Genomic DNA, 10,000 nt, shown 5'->3' on the forward strand with positions numbered 1-10,000 from the left:
TAGGTGCTCAAAAACATTAACTTTAGACCTCTTTTACTTCTTAACTCAAGTAAATTCATTGATAAGTTGAAAAAATTAAATGTAAAATGTAATAGAAAAGAATGTTATGGCAGTATAAAATTACCTACTGCACCTGGTATTCCCAGGGGGTATCCCATCCAAGTACTTACCAGGCCCAACACTGTATAGCTTCCAAGATCAGACGAGATTGGGCATGTCCAGTGAGGATTGGCTGTAGGTGCACAAAAACATTAACTTTAGACCTCTATTACTTCTTAACTCAAGTAAATTCATTGATAAGTTGAAAAAATTAAATGTAAAATGTAATAGAAAAGAATGTTATGGCACTATAAAATTACCTACAGCACCTGGTATTCCCAGGTGGTCTCCTGTCCAAGTACTAACCAGGCCCAACACTGCATAGCTTCCAAGATCAAACGAGATTGGGCATGTCCAGTGTGGTTTGGCTATAGGTGCTCAAAAGCATTAACTTTTGACCTCTATTACTTCTTAACTCAAGTAAATTCATTGATAAGTTGAAAAAATTAAATGTAAAATGTAATAGAATAGACTGTTATGGCAGTATAAAATTACCTACAGCACCTGGGATTCCTAGGTGGTCTCCCATCCAAGTACTAACCAGGCCCAACACTGCATAGCTTCCAAGATCAGACGATACTGGGCATGTCCAGTGTGCTTTGGCTGTAGCTGCCCAAAACCATTAATTTTAGACCTCTATTACTTCTTAACTCAAGTAAATTCATTGATAAGTTGAAAAAATTAAATGTAAAATGTAATAGAAAAGAATGTTTTGGCTGTATAAAATGACCTACAGCACCTGGTATTCCCAGTTGGTCTCCCACCCAAGTAGTAACCAGGCCCAACACCGCATAGCTTCCAAGATCAGACGAGATTGGGCATGTCCAGTGTGGTTTGGCTGTAGGTGCTCAAAAACATTAACTTTAAACCTCTATTACTTCTTAACTCAAGTAAATTCATTGATAAGTTGAAAAAATTAAATGTAAAATGTAATAGAAAAGAATGTTATGGCTGCATAAAATTACCTACAGCACCTGGTATTTCCAGGTGGTCTCCCATCCAAGTACTAACCAGGCTCAACACTGCATAGCTTCCAAGATCAGACAAGATTGGGCATGTCCAGTGTGGTTGGGCTGTAGATGCTCAAAAACATTAACTTTAGACCTCTTTTACTTCTTAACTCAAGTAAATTCAATGATAAGTTGAAAAATGAAATGTAAAATGTAATATAAAAGAATGTTATGGCAGTATAAAGTTACCTACAGCATCTGGTATTCCAAGGAGGTCTCCCATCCAAGTACTAACCAGGCCCAACACTGCATAGCTTCCAAGATCAAACGAGATTGGGCATGTCCAGTGTGGTTTGGCTGTAGGTGCTCAAAAGCATTAACTTAAGACCTCTATTACTTCTTAACTCATGTAAATTCATTGATAAGTTGAAAAAATTAAATGTAAAATGTAATAGAAAAGACTGTTATGGCAGTATAAAATTACCTACAGCACCTGGGATTCCTAGGTGGTCTCCCATCCAAGTACTAACCAGGCCCACCACTGCATAGCTTCCAAGAACAGATGAGATTGGGCATGTCCAGTGTGCTTTGGCTGTAGGTGCTCAAAAACATTAACTTTAGACCTCTTTTACTTCTTAACTCAAGTAAATTCATTGATAAGTTGAAAAAATTAAATGTAAATTGTAATAGAAAAGAATGTTTTGGCTGTATAAAATTACCTACAGCACCTGGTATTCCCAGGTGGTCTCCCACCCAAGTAGTAACCAGGCCCAACACGGCATAGCTTCCAAGATCAGACGAGATTGGGTATGTCCAGTGTGGTTTGGCTGTAGGTGCTCAAAAACATTAACTTTAGACCTCTATTACTTCTTAACTCAAGTAAATTCATTGATAAGTTGAAAAAATGAAATGTAAAATGTAATAGAAAAGAATGTTATGGCAGTATAAAATTATCTACAGCTCCTGGTATTCCCAGGTGGTCTCCCATCCAAGTACTAACCAGGCCCAACACTGCATAGCTTCCAAGATCAGACGAGATTGGGCATGTCCAGTGTGGTTTGGCTGTAGGTGCCCAAAACCATTAACTTTAGACCTCTATTACTTCTTAACTCAAGTAAATTCATTGATAAGTTGAAAAAATTAAATGTAAAATGTAATAGAAAAGAATGTTATGGCAGTATAAAATTACCTACAGCACCTGGTATTCCCAGGTGGTCTCCCATTCTCCCATCCAAGTACTAACCAGACCCAACACTGCATAGCTTCCAAGATCAAACAAGATTGAGCATGTCCAGTGTGGTTTGGCAGTAGGTGCTCAAAAACATTAACTTTAGACCTCATTTATTTTTCTTAACTCAAGCAAATTCATTGATAAGTTGAAAAAATTAAATGTAAAATGTAATAGAAAAGAATGTTATGGCAGTATAAAATTACCTACAGCACCTGGCATTCCCAGGTGGTCTCCCATCCAAGTACTAACCAAGCCCAACACTGCATAGTTTCCAAGATCAGATGATATTGGGCATGTCCAGTGTGGTTTGGCTGTAGGTGCCCAAAACCTTTAACTTTAGACCTCAATTACTTCTTAACTCAAGTAAATTCATTGATAAGTTGAAAAAATTAAATGTAAAATGTAATAGAAAAGAATGTTATGGCAGTATAAAATTACCTACAGCACCAGGTATTCCCAGGTGGTCTCCCGTCCAAGTATTAAACAGGCTCAACACTGCATAGCTTCCAAGATCAAACGAGATTGGGCATGTCCAGTGTGGTTTGGCTGTAGGTGCTCAAAAGAATTAACTTTTGACCTCTATTACTTCTTAACTCAAGTAAATTCATTGATAAGTTGAAAAAATTAAATGTAAAATGTAATAGAATAGACTGTTATGGCAGTATAAAATTACCTACAGCACCTGGTATTCCCAGGAGGTCTCCCATCCAAGTACTAATCAGGCCCAACACTGCATAGCTTCCAAGATCAAACAAGATTGGGCATGTCCAGTGTGGTTTGGCAGTAGGTGCTCAAAAACAATAACTTTAGACCTCTTTTACTTCTTAACTCAAGTAAATTCATTGATAAGTTGAAAAAATTAAATGTAAAATGTAATAGAAAAGAATGTTTTGGCTGTATAAAATTTCCTACAGCAACTGGTATTCTCAGGTGGTCTCCCATCCAAGTACAAACCAGGCCCAACACAGCAAAGCTTACAAGATCAGACGAGATTGGGCATGTCCAGTGTGGTTTGGCTGTAGGTGCTCAAAAGCATTAAATTTAGACCTCTATTACTTCTTAACTCAAGTAAATTCATTGATAAGTTGAAAAAATTAAATGTAAAATGTAATAGAAAAGAATGTTATGGCAGTATAAAATTACCTACAGCACCTGGTATTCCCAGGTGGTCTCCCATCCAAGTACTAACCAGGCCCAACACTGCATAGCTTCCAAGATCAGACGAGATTGGGCATGTCCAGTGTGGTTTGACTGTAGGTGCTCAAAAACATTAACTTTAGACCTCTTTTACTTCTTAACTCAAGTAAATTCATTGATAAGTTGAAAAAATGTAATGTAAAATGTAATAGAAAAGAATGTTATGGCTATATAAAATTACCTACAGCACCTGGTATTCCCAGGTGGTCTCCCGTCCAAGTACTAACCAGGCCCAACACTGCATAGCTTCCAAGATCAGACGAGATTGGGCATGTCCAGTGTGGTTTGGCTGTAGGTGCTCAAAAGCATTAACTTTAGACCTCTATTGCTTCTTAACTCAAGTAAATTCATTGATAAGTTGAAAAAATTAAATGTAAAAAGTAGTAGAATAGACTGTTATGGCAGTTTAATTTACCTACAGCACCTGGGATTCCTAGGTGGTCTCCCATCCAATTACTAACCAGGCCCACCACTGCATAGCTTCCAAGATCAGACGAGATTGGGCATGTCCAGTATGGTTTGGCTGTAGGTGCTGAAAAACATTAACTTTATACCTCTTTTACTTCTTAACTCAAGTAAATTCAATGATAAGTTGAAAAATGAAATGTAAAATGTAATAGAAAAGAATGTTATGACTATATAAAATTACCTACAGCACCTGGTATTCCCAGGAGGTCTCCCATCCAAGTACTAACCAGGCCCAACACTGCATAGCTTCCAAGAACAGACGAGATTGGGCATATCCAGTGTGCTTTGGCTGTAGGTGCTCAAAAACATTAACTTTAGTCCTCTTTTACTTCTTAACTCAAGTAAATTCATTGATAAGTTGAAAAAATTAAATGTAAAATGTAATAGAAAAGAATGTTATGGCAGTATAAAATTACCTACTGCACCTGGTATTCCCAGGGGGTATCCCATCCAAGTACTTACCAGGCCCAACACTGTATAGCTTCCAAGATCAGACGAGATTGGGCATGTCCAGTGAGGATTGGCTGTAGGTGCACAAAAACATTAACTTTAGACCTCTATTACTTCTTAACTCAAGTAAATTCATTGATAAGTTGAAAAAATTAAATGTAAAATGTAATAGAAAAGAATGTTATGGCACTATAAAATTACCTACAGCACCTGGTATTCCCAGGTGGTCTCCTGTCCAAGTACTAACCAGGCCCAACACTGCATAGCTTCCAAGATCAAACGAGATTGGGCATGTCCAGTGTGGTTTGGCTATAGGTGCTCAAAAGCATTAACTTTTGACCTCTATTACTTCTTAACTCAAGTAAATTCATTGATAAGTTGAAAAAATTAAATGTAAAATGTAATAGAATAGACTGTTATGGCAGTATAAAATTACCTACAGCACCTGGGATTCCTAGGTGGTCTCCCATCTAAGTACTAACCAGGCCCAACACTGCATAGCTTCCAAGATCAGACGATACTGGGCATGTCCAGTGTGCTTTGGCTGTAGCTGCCCAAAACCATTAATTTTAGACCTCTATTACTTCTTAACTCAAGTAAATTCATTGATAAGTTGAAAAAATTAAATGTAAAATGTAATAGAAAAGAATGTTTTGGCTGTATAAAATGACCTACAGCACCTGGTATTCCCAGTTGGTCTCCCACCCAAGTAGTAACCAGGCCCAACACCGCATAGCTTCCAAGATCAGACGAGATTGGGCATGTCCAGTGTGGTTTGGCTGTAGGTGCTCAAAAACATTAACTTTAAACCTCTATTACTTCTTAACTCAAGTAAATTCATTGATAAGTTGAAAAAATTAAATGTAAAATGTAATAGAAAAGAATGTTATGGCTGCATAAAATTACCTACAGCACCTGGTATTTCCAGGTGGTCTCCCATCCAAGTACTAACCAGGCTCAACACTGCATAGCTTCCAAGATCAGACAAGATTGGGCATGTCCAGTGTGGTTGGGCTGTAGATGCTCAAAAACATTAACTTTAGACCTCTTTTACTTCTTAACTCAAGTAAATTCAATGATAAGTTGAAAAATGAAATGTAAAATGTAATATAAAAGAATGTTATGGCAGTATAAAGTTACCTACAGCATCTGGTATTCCCAGGAGGTCTCCCATCCAAGTACTAACCAGGCCCAACACTGCATAGCTTCCAAGATCAAACGAGATTGGGCATGTCCAGTGTGGTTTGGCTGTAGGTGCTCAAAAGCATTAACTTAAGACCTCTATTACTTCTTAACTCATGTAAATTCATTGATAAGTTGAAAAAATTAAATGTAAAATGTAATAGAAAAGACTGTTATGGCAGTATAAAATTACCTACAGCACCTGGGATTCCTAGGTGGTCTCCCATCCAAGTACTAACCAGGCCCACCACTGCATAGCTTCCAAGAACAGACGAGATTGGGCATGTCCAGTGTGCTTTGGCTGTAGGTGCTCAAAAACATTAACTTTAGACCTCTTTTACTTCTTAACTCAAGTAAATTCATTGATAAGTTGAAAAAATTAAATGTAAATTGTAATAGAAAAGAATGTTTTGGCTGTATAAAATTACCTACAGCACCTGGTATTCCCAGGTGGTCTCCCACCCAAGTAGTAACCAAGCCCAACACGGCATAGCTTCCAAGATCAGACGAGATTGGGTATGTCCAGTGTGGTTTGGCTGTAGGTGCTCAAAAACATTAACTTTAGACCTCTATTACTTCTTAACTCAAGTAAATTCATTGATAAGTTGAAAAAATGAAATGTAAAATGTAATAGAAAAGAATGTTATGGCAGTATAAAATTACCTACTGCACCTGGTATTCCCAGGGGGTATCCCATCCAAGTACTTACCAGGCCCAACACTGTATAGCTTCCAAGATCAGACGAGATTGGGCATGTCCAGTGAGGATTGGCTGTAGGTGCACAAAAACATTAACTTTAGACCTCTATTACTTCTTAACTCAAGTAAATTCATTGATAAGTTGAAAAAATTAAATGTAAAATGTAATAGAAAAGAATGTTATGGCACTATAAAATTACCTACAGCACCTGGTATTCCCAGGTGGTCTCCTGTCCAAGTACTAACCAGGCCCAACACTGCATAGCTTCCAAGATCAAACGAGATTGGGCATGTCCAGTGTGGTTTGGCTGTAGGTGCTCAAAAGCATTAACTTTTGACCTCTATTACTTCTTAACTCAAGTAAATTCATTGATAAGTTGAAAAAATTAAATGTAAAATGTAATAGAATAGACTGTTATGGCAGTATAAAATTACCTACAGCACCTGGTATTTCCAGGTGGTCTCCCATCCAAGTACTAACCAGGCTCAACACTGCATAGCTTCCAAGATCAGACAAGATTGGGCATGTCCAGTGTGGTTGGGCTGTAGATGCTCAAAAACATTAACTTTAGACCTCTTTTACTTCTTAACTCAAGTAAATTCAATGATAAGTTGAAAAATTAAATGTAAAATGTAATATAAAAGAATGTTATGGCAGGATAAAATTACCTACAGCACCTGGGATTCCTAGGTGGTCTCCCATCCAAGTTCTAACCAGGCCCAACACTGCATAGCTTCCAAGATCAGACGAGATTGGGCACGTCCAGTGTGGTTTGGCTGTAGGTGCTCAAAAACATTAACTTTAGACCTCTTTTACTTCTTAACTCAAGTAAATTCAATGATAAGTTGAAAAATGAAATGTAAAATGTAATAGAAAAGAATGTTTTGGCAGTATAAAATTATCTACAGCTCCTGGTATTCCCAGGTGGTCTCCCATCCAAGTACTAACCAGGCCCAACACTGCATAGCTTCCAAGATCAGACGAGATTGGGCATGTCCAGTGTGGTTTGGCTGTAGGTGCCCAAAACCATTAACTTTAGACCTCTATTACTTCTTAACTCAAGTAAATTCATTGATAAGTTGAAAAAATTAAATGTAAAATGTAATAGAAAAGAATGTTATGGCAGTATAAAATTACCTACAGCACCTGGTATTCCCAGGTGGTCTCCCATCCAAGTACTAACCAGACCCAACACTGCATAGCTTCCAAGATCAAACAAGATTGAGCATGTCCAGTGTGGTTTGGCAGTAGGTGCTCAAAAACATTAACTTTAGACCTCTTTTACTTCTTAACTCAAGCAAATTCATTGATAAGTTGAAAAAATTAAATGTAAAATGTAATAGAAAAGAATGTTATGGCAGTATAAAATTACCTACAGCACCTGGCATTCCCAGGTGGTCTCCCATCCAAGTACTAACCAAGCCCAACACTGCATAGTTTCCAAGATCAGATGATATTGGGCATGTCCAGTGTGGTTTGGCTGTAGGTGCCCAAAACCTTTAACTTTAGACCTCAATTACTTCTTAACTCAAGTAAATTCATTGATAAGTTGAAAAAATTAAATGTAAAATGTAATAGAAAAGAATGTTATGGCAGTATAAAATTACCTACAGCACCAGGTATTCCCAGGTGGTCTCCCGTCCAAGTATTAAACAGGCTCAACACTGCATAGCTTCCAAGATCAAACGAGATTGGGCATGTCCAGTGTGGTTTGGCTGTAGGTGCTCAAAAGAATTAACTTTTGACCTCTATTACTTCTTAACTCAAGTAAATTCATTGATAAGTTGAAAAAATTAAATGTAAAATGTAATAGAATAGACTGTTATGGCAGTATAAAATTACCTACAGCACCTGGTATTCCCAGGAGGTCTCCCATCCAAGTACTAATCAGGCCCAACACTGCATAGCTTCCAAGATCAAACAAGATTGGGCATGTCCAGTGTGGTTTGGCAGTAGGTGCTCAAAAACAATAACTTTAGACCTCTTTTACTTCTTAACTCAAGTAAATTCATTGATAAGTTGAAAAAATTAAATGTAAAATGTAATAGAAAAGAATGTTTTGGCTGTATAAAATTTCCTACAGCAACTGGTATTCTCAGGTGGTCTCCCATCCAAGTACAAACCAGGCCCAACACAGCAAAGCTTACAAGATCAGACGAGATTGGGCATGTCCAGTGTGGTTTGGCTGTAGGTGCTCAAAAGCATTAAATTTAGACCTCTATTACTTCTTAACTCAAGTAAATTCATTGATAAGTTGAAAAAATTAAATGTAAAATGTAATAGAAAAGAATGTTATGGCAGTATAAAATTACCTACAGCACCTGGTATTCCCAGGTGGTCTCCCATCCAAGTACTAACCAGGCCCAACACTGCATAGCTTCCAAGATCAGACGAGATTGGGCATGTCCAGTGTGGTTTGACTGTAGGTGCTCAAAAACATTAACTTTAGACCTCTTTTACTTCTTAACTCAAGTAAATTCATTGATAAGTTGAAAAAATGTAATGTAAAATGTAATAGAAAAGAATGTTATGGCTATATAAAATTACCTACAGCACCTGGTATTCCCAGGTGGTCTCCCGTCCAAGTACTAACCAGGCCCAACACTGCATAGCTTCCAAGATCAGACGAGATTGGGCATGTCCAGTGTGGTTTGGCTGTAGGTGCTCAAAAGCATTAACTTTAGACCTCTATTGCTTCTTAACTCAAGTAAATTCATTGATAAGTTGAAAAAATTAAATGTAAAAAGTAGTAGAATAGACTGTTATGGCAGTATAAATTTACCTACAGCACCTGGGATTCCTAGGTGGTCTCCCATCCAATTACTAACCAGGCCCACCAGTGCATAGCTTCCAAGATCAGACGAGATTGGGCATGTCCAGTATGGTTTGGCTGTAGGTGCTCAAAAACATTAACTTTATACCTCTTTTACTTCTTAACTCAAGTAAATTCAATGATAAGTTGAAAAATGAAATGTAAAATGTAATAGAAAAGAATGTTATGACTATATAAAATTACCTACAGCACCTGGTATTCCCAGGAGGTCTCCCATCCAAGTACTAACCAGGCCCAACACTGCATAGCTTCCAAGAACAGACGAGATTGGGCATGTCCAGTGTGCTTTGGCTGTAGGTGCTCAAAAACATTAACTTTAGACCTCTTTTACTTCTTAACTCAAGTAAATTCATTGATAAGTTGAAAAAATTAAATGTAAAATGTAATAGAAAAGAATGTTATGGCAGTATAAAATTACCTACTGCACCTGGTATTCCCAGGGGGTATCCCATCCAAGTACTTACCAGGCCCAACACTGTATAGCTTCCAAGATCAGACGAGATTGGGCATGTCCAGTGAGGATTGGCTGTAGGTGCACAAAAACATTAACTTTAGACCTCTATTACTTCTTAACTCAAGTAAATTCATTGATAAGTTGAAAAAATTAAATGTAAAATGTAATAGAAAAGAATGTTATGGCACTATAAAATTACCTACAGCACCTGGTATTCCCAGGTGGTCTCCTGTCCAAGTACTAACCAGGCCCAACACTGCATAGCTTCCAAGATCAAACGAGATTGGGCATGTCCAGTGTGGTTTGGCTATAGGTGCTCAAAAGCATTAACTTTTGACCTCTATTACTTCTTAACTCAAGTAAATTCATTGATAAGTTGAAAAAATTAAATGTAAAATGTAATAGAATAGACTGTTATGGCAGTATAAAATTACCTA

The 10,000-nt window shown here is 37.5% G+C and overlaps 2 non-coding genes and 42 pseudogenes across 2 annotated transcripts; all 44 read right to left on the reverse strand.

The window, feature by feature from the left end:
- The window catches only part of LOC148468354 (5S ribosomal RNA), a 119-nt pseudogene extending 114 nt beyond the window's left edge, over nucleotides 1–5 (reverse strand).
- A 116-nt stretch (nucleotides 6–121) lies between these two features.
- LOC148468355 (5S ribosomal RNA) lies at nucleotides 122–240 on the reverse strand (annotated as a pseudogene).
- Nucleotides 241–356: 116 nt separating this feature from the next.
- LOC148468356 (5S ribosomal RNA) lies at nucleotides 357–475 on the reverse strand (annotated as a pseudogene).
- A 116-nt stretch (nucleotides 476–591) lies between these two features.
- LOC148468357 (5S ribosomal RNA) lies at nucleotides 592–710 on the reverse strand (annotated as a pseudogene).
- Nucleotides 711–826: 116 nt separating this feature from the next.
- On the reverse strand, nucleotides 827–945 carry LOC148468358 (5S ribosomal RNA; annotated as a pseudogene).
- Nucleotides 946–1,061: 116 nt separating this feature from the next.
- On the reverse strand, nucleotides 1,062–1,180 carry LOC148468359 (5S ribosomal RNA; annotated as a pseudogene).
- A 115-nt stretch (nucleotides 1,181–1,295) lies between these two features.
- On the reverse strand, nucleotides 1,296–1,414 carry LOC148468360 (5S ribosomal RNA; annotated as a pseudogene).
- Nucleotides 1,415–1,530: 116 nt separating this feature from the next.
- LOC148468361 (5S ribosomal RNA) lies at nucleotides 1,531–1,649 on the reverse strand (annotated as a pseudogene).
- A 116-nt stretch (nucleotides 1,650–1,765) lies between these two features.
- On the reverse strand, nucleotides 1,766–1,884 carry LOC148468362 (5S ribosomal RNA; annotated as a pseudogene).
- A 116-nt stretch (nucleotides 1,885–2,000) lies between these two features.
- Nucleotides 2,001–2,119, reverse strand: LOC148468363 (5S ribosomal RNA; annotated as a pseudogene).
- A 116-nt stretch (nucleotides 2,120–2,235) lies between these two features.
- LOC148468364 (5S ribosomal RNA) lies at nucleotides 2,236–2,362 on the reverse strand (annotated as a pseudogene).
- Nucleotides 2,363–2,480: 118 nt separating this feature from the next.
- LOC148468365 (5S ribosomal RNA) lies at nucleotides 2,481–2,599 on the reverse strand (annotated as a pseudogene).
- Nucleotides 2,600–2,715: 116 nt separating this feature from the next.
- On the reverse strand, nucleotides 2,716–2,834 carry LOC148468366 (5S ribosomal RNA; annotated as a pseudogene).
- Nucleotides 2,835–2,950: 116 nt separating this feature from the next.
- On the reverse strand, nucleotides 2,951–3,069 carry LOC148468367 (5S ribosomal RNA; annotated as a pseudogene).
- A 116-nt stretch (nucleotides 3,070–3,185) lies between these two features.
- LOC148468368 (5S ribosomal RNA) lies at nucleotides 3,186–3,304 on the reverse strand (annotated as a pseudogene).
- A 116-nt stretch (nucleotides 3,305–3,420) lies between these two features.
- On the reverse strand, nucleotides 3,421–3,539 carry LOC148468369 (5S ribosomal RNA). The gene has a single exon (XR_015873802.1). It is a non-coding gene; the product is annotated as a 5S ribosomal RNA (ribosomal RNA).
- Nucleotides 3,540–3,655: 116 nt separating this feature from the next.
- Nucleotides 3,656–3,774, reverse strand: LOC148468370 (5S ribosomal RNA; annotated as a pseudogene).
- Nucleotides 3,775–3,889: 115 nt separating this feature from the next.
- On the reverse strand, nucleotides 3,890–4,008 carry LOC148468371 (5S ribosomal RNA; annotated as a pseudogene).
- A 115-nt stretch (nucleotides 4,009–4,123) lies between these two features.
- Nucleotides 4,124–4,242, reverse strand: LOC148468372 (5S ribosomal RNA; annotated as a pseudogene).
- A 116-nt stretch (nucleotides 4,243–4,358) lies between these two features.
- Nucleotides 4,359–4,477, reverse strand: LOC148468373 (5S ribosomal RNA; annotated as a pseudogene).
- A 116-nt stretch (nucleotides 4,478–4,593) lies between these two features.
- On the reverse strand, nucleotides 4,594–4,712 carry LOC148468374 (5S ribosomal RNA; annotated as a pseudogene).
- Nucleotides 4,713–4,828: 116 nt separating this feature from the next.
- On the reverse strand, nucleotides 4,829–4,947 carry LOC148468375 (5S ribosomal RNA; annotated as a pseudogene).
- A 116-nt stretch (nucleotides 4,948–5,063) lies between these two features.
- LOC148468376 (5S ribosomal RNA) lies at nucleotides 5,064–5,182 on the reverse strand (annotated as a pseudogene).
- A 116-nt stretch (nucleotides 5,183–5,298) lies between these two features.
- Nucleotides 5,299–5,417, reverse strand: LOC148468377 (5S ribosomal RNA; annotated as a pseudogene).
- Nucleotides 5,418–5,532: 115 nt separating this feature from the next.
- Nucleotides 5,533–5,651, reverse strand: LOC148468378 (5S ribosomal RNA; annotated as a pseudogene).
- Nucleotides 5,652–5,767: 116 nt separating this feature from the next.
- Nucleotides 5,768–5,886, reverse strand: LOC148468379 (5S ribosomal RNA; annotated as a pseudogene).
- A 116-nt stretch (nucleotides 5,887–6,002) lies between these two features.
- Nucleotides 6,003–6,121, reverse strand: LOC148468380 (5S ribosomal RNA; annotated as a pseudogene).
- A 116-nt stretch (nucleotides 6,122–6,237) lies between these two features.
- Nucleotides 6,238–6,356, reverse strand: LOC148468381 (5S ribosomal RNA; annotated as a pseudogene).
- Nucleotides 6,357–6,472: 116 nt separating this feature from the next.
- On the reverse strand, nucleotides 6,473–6,591 carry LOC148468382 (5S ribosomal RNA; annotated as a pseudogene).
- A 116-nt stretch (nucleotides 6,592–6,707) lies between these two features.
- LOC148468383 (5S ribosomal RNA) lies at nucleotides 6,708–6,826 on the reverse strand (annotated as a pseudogene).
- Nucleotides 6,827–6,941: 115 nt separating this feature from the next.
- Nucleotides 6,942–7,060, reverse strand: LOC148468384 (5S ribosomal RNA; annotated as a pseudogene).
- Nucleotides 7,061–7,175: 115 nt separating this feature from the next.
- Nucleotides 7,176–7,294, reverse strand: LOC148468385 (5S ribosomal RNA; annotated as a pseudogene).
- Nucleotides 7,295–7,410: 116 nt separating this feature from the next.
- LOC148468386 (5S ribosomal RNA) lies at nucleotides 7,411–7,529 on the reverse strand (annotated as a pseudogene).
- A 116-nt stretch (nucleotides 7,530–7,645) lies between these two features.
- Nucleotides 7,646–7,764, reverse strand: LOC148468387 (5S ribosomal RNA; annotated as a pseudogene).
- Nucleotides 7,765–7,880: 116 nt separating this feature from the next.
- On the reverse strand, nucleotides 7,881–7,999 carry LOC148468388 (5S ribosomal RNA; annotated as a pseudogene).
- Nucleotides 8,000–8,115: 116 nt separating this feature from the next.
- Nucleotides 8,116–8,234, reverse strand: LOC148468389 (5S ribosomal RNA; annotated as a pseudogene).
- A 116-nt stretch (nucleotides 8,235–8,350) lies between these two features.
- On the reverse strand, nucleotides 8,351–8,469 carry LOC148468390 (5S ribosomal RNA; annotated as a pseudogene).
- A 116-nt stretch (nucleotides 8,470–8,585) lies between these two features.
- On the reverse strand, nucleotides 8,586–8,704 carry LOC148468391 (5S ribosomal RNA). The gene has a single exon (XR_015873803.1). It is a non-coding gene; the product is annotated as a 5S ribosomal RNA (ribosomal RNA).
- Nucleotides 8,705–8,820: 116 nt separating this feature from the next.
- Nucleotides 8,821–8,939, reverse strand: LOC148468392 (5S ribosomal RNA; annotated as a pseudogene).
- Nucleotides 8,940–9,055: 116 nt separating this feature from the next.
- On the reverse strand, nucleotides 9,056–9,174 carry LOC148468393 (5S ribosomal RNA; annotated as a pseudogene).
- A 115-nt stretch (nucleotides 9,175–9,289) lies between these two features.
- LOC148468394 (5S ribosomal RNA) lies at nucleotides 9,290–9,408 on the reverse strand (annotated as a pseudogene).
- Nucleotides 9,409–9,524: 116 nt separating this feature from the next.
- LOC148468395 (5S ribosomal RNA) lies at nucleotides 9,525–9,643 on the reverse strand (annotated as a pseudogene).
- A 116-nt stretch (nucleotides 9,644–9,759) lies between these two features.
- On the reverse strand, nucleotides 9,760–9,878 carry LOC148468396 (5S ribosomal RNA; annotated as a pseudogene).
- A 116-nt stretch (nucleotides 9,879–9,994) lies between these two features.
- LOC148468397 (5S ribosomal RNA) overlaps nucleotides 9,995–10,000 on the reverse strand; it is a 119-nt pseudogene continuing 113 nt past the window's right edge.

The sequence above is a fragment of the Taudactylus pleione genome, unplaced genomic scaffold (assembly GCF_031769625.1).
Source record: "Taudactylus pleione unplaced genomic scaffold, aTauple2 ptg000967l, whole genome shotgun sequence".
NCBI classification, from domain to species: domain Eukaryota; kingdom Metazoa; phylum Chordata; class Amphibia; order Anura; family Myobatrachidae; genus Taudactylus; species Taudactylus pleione.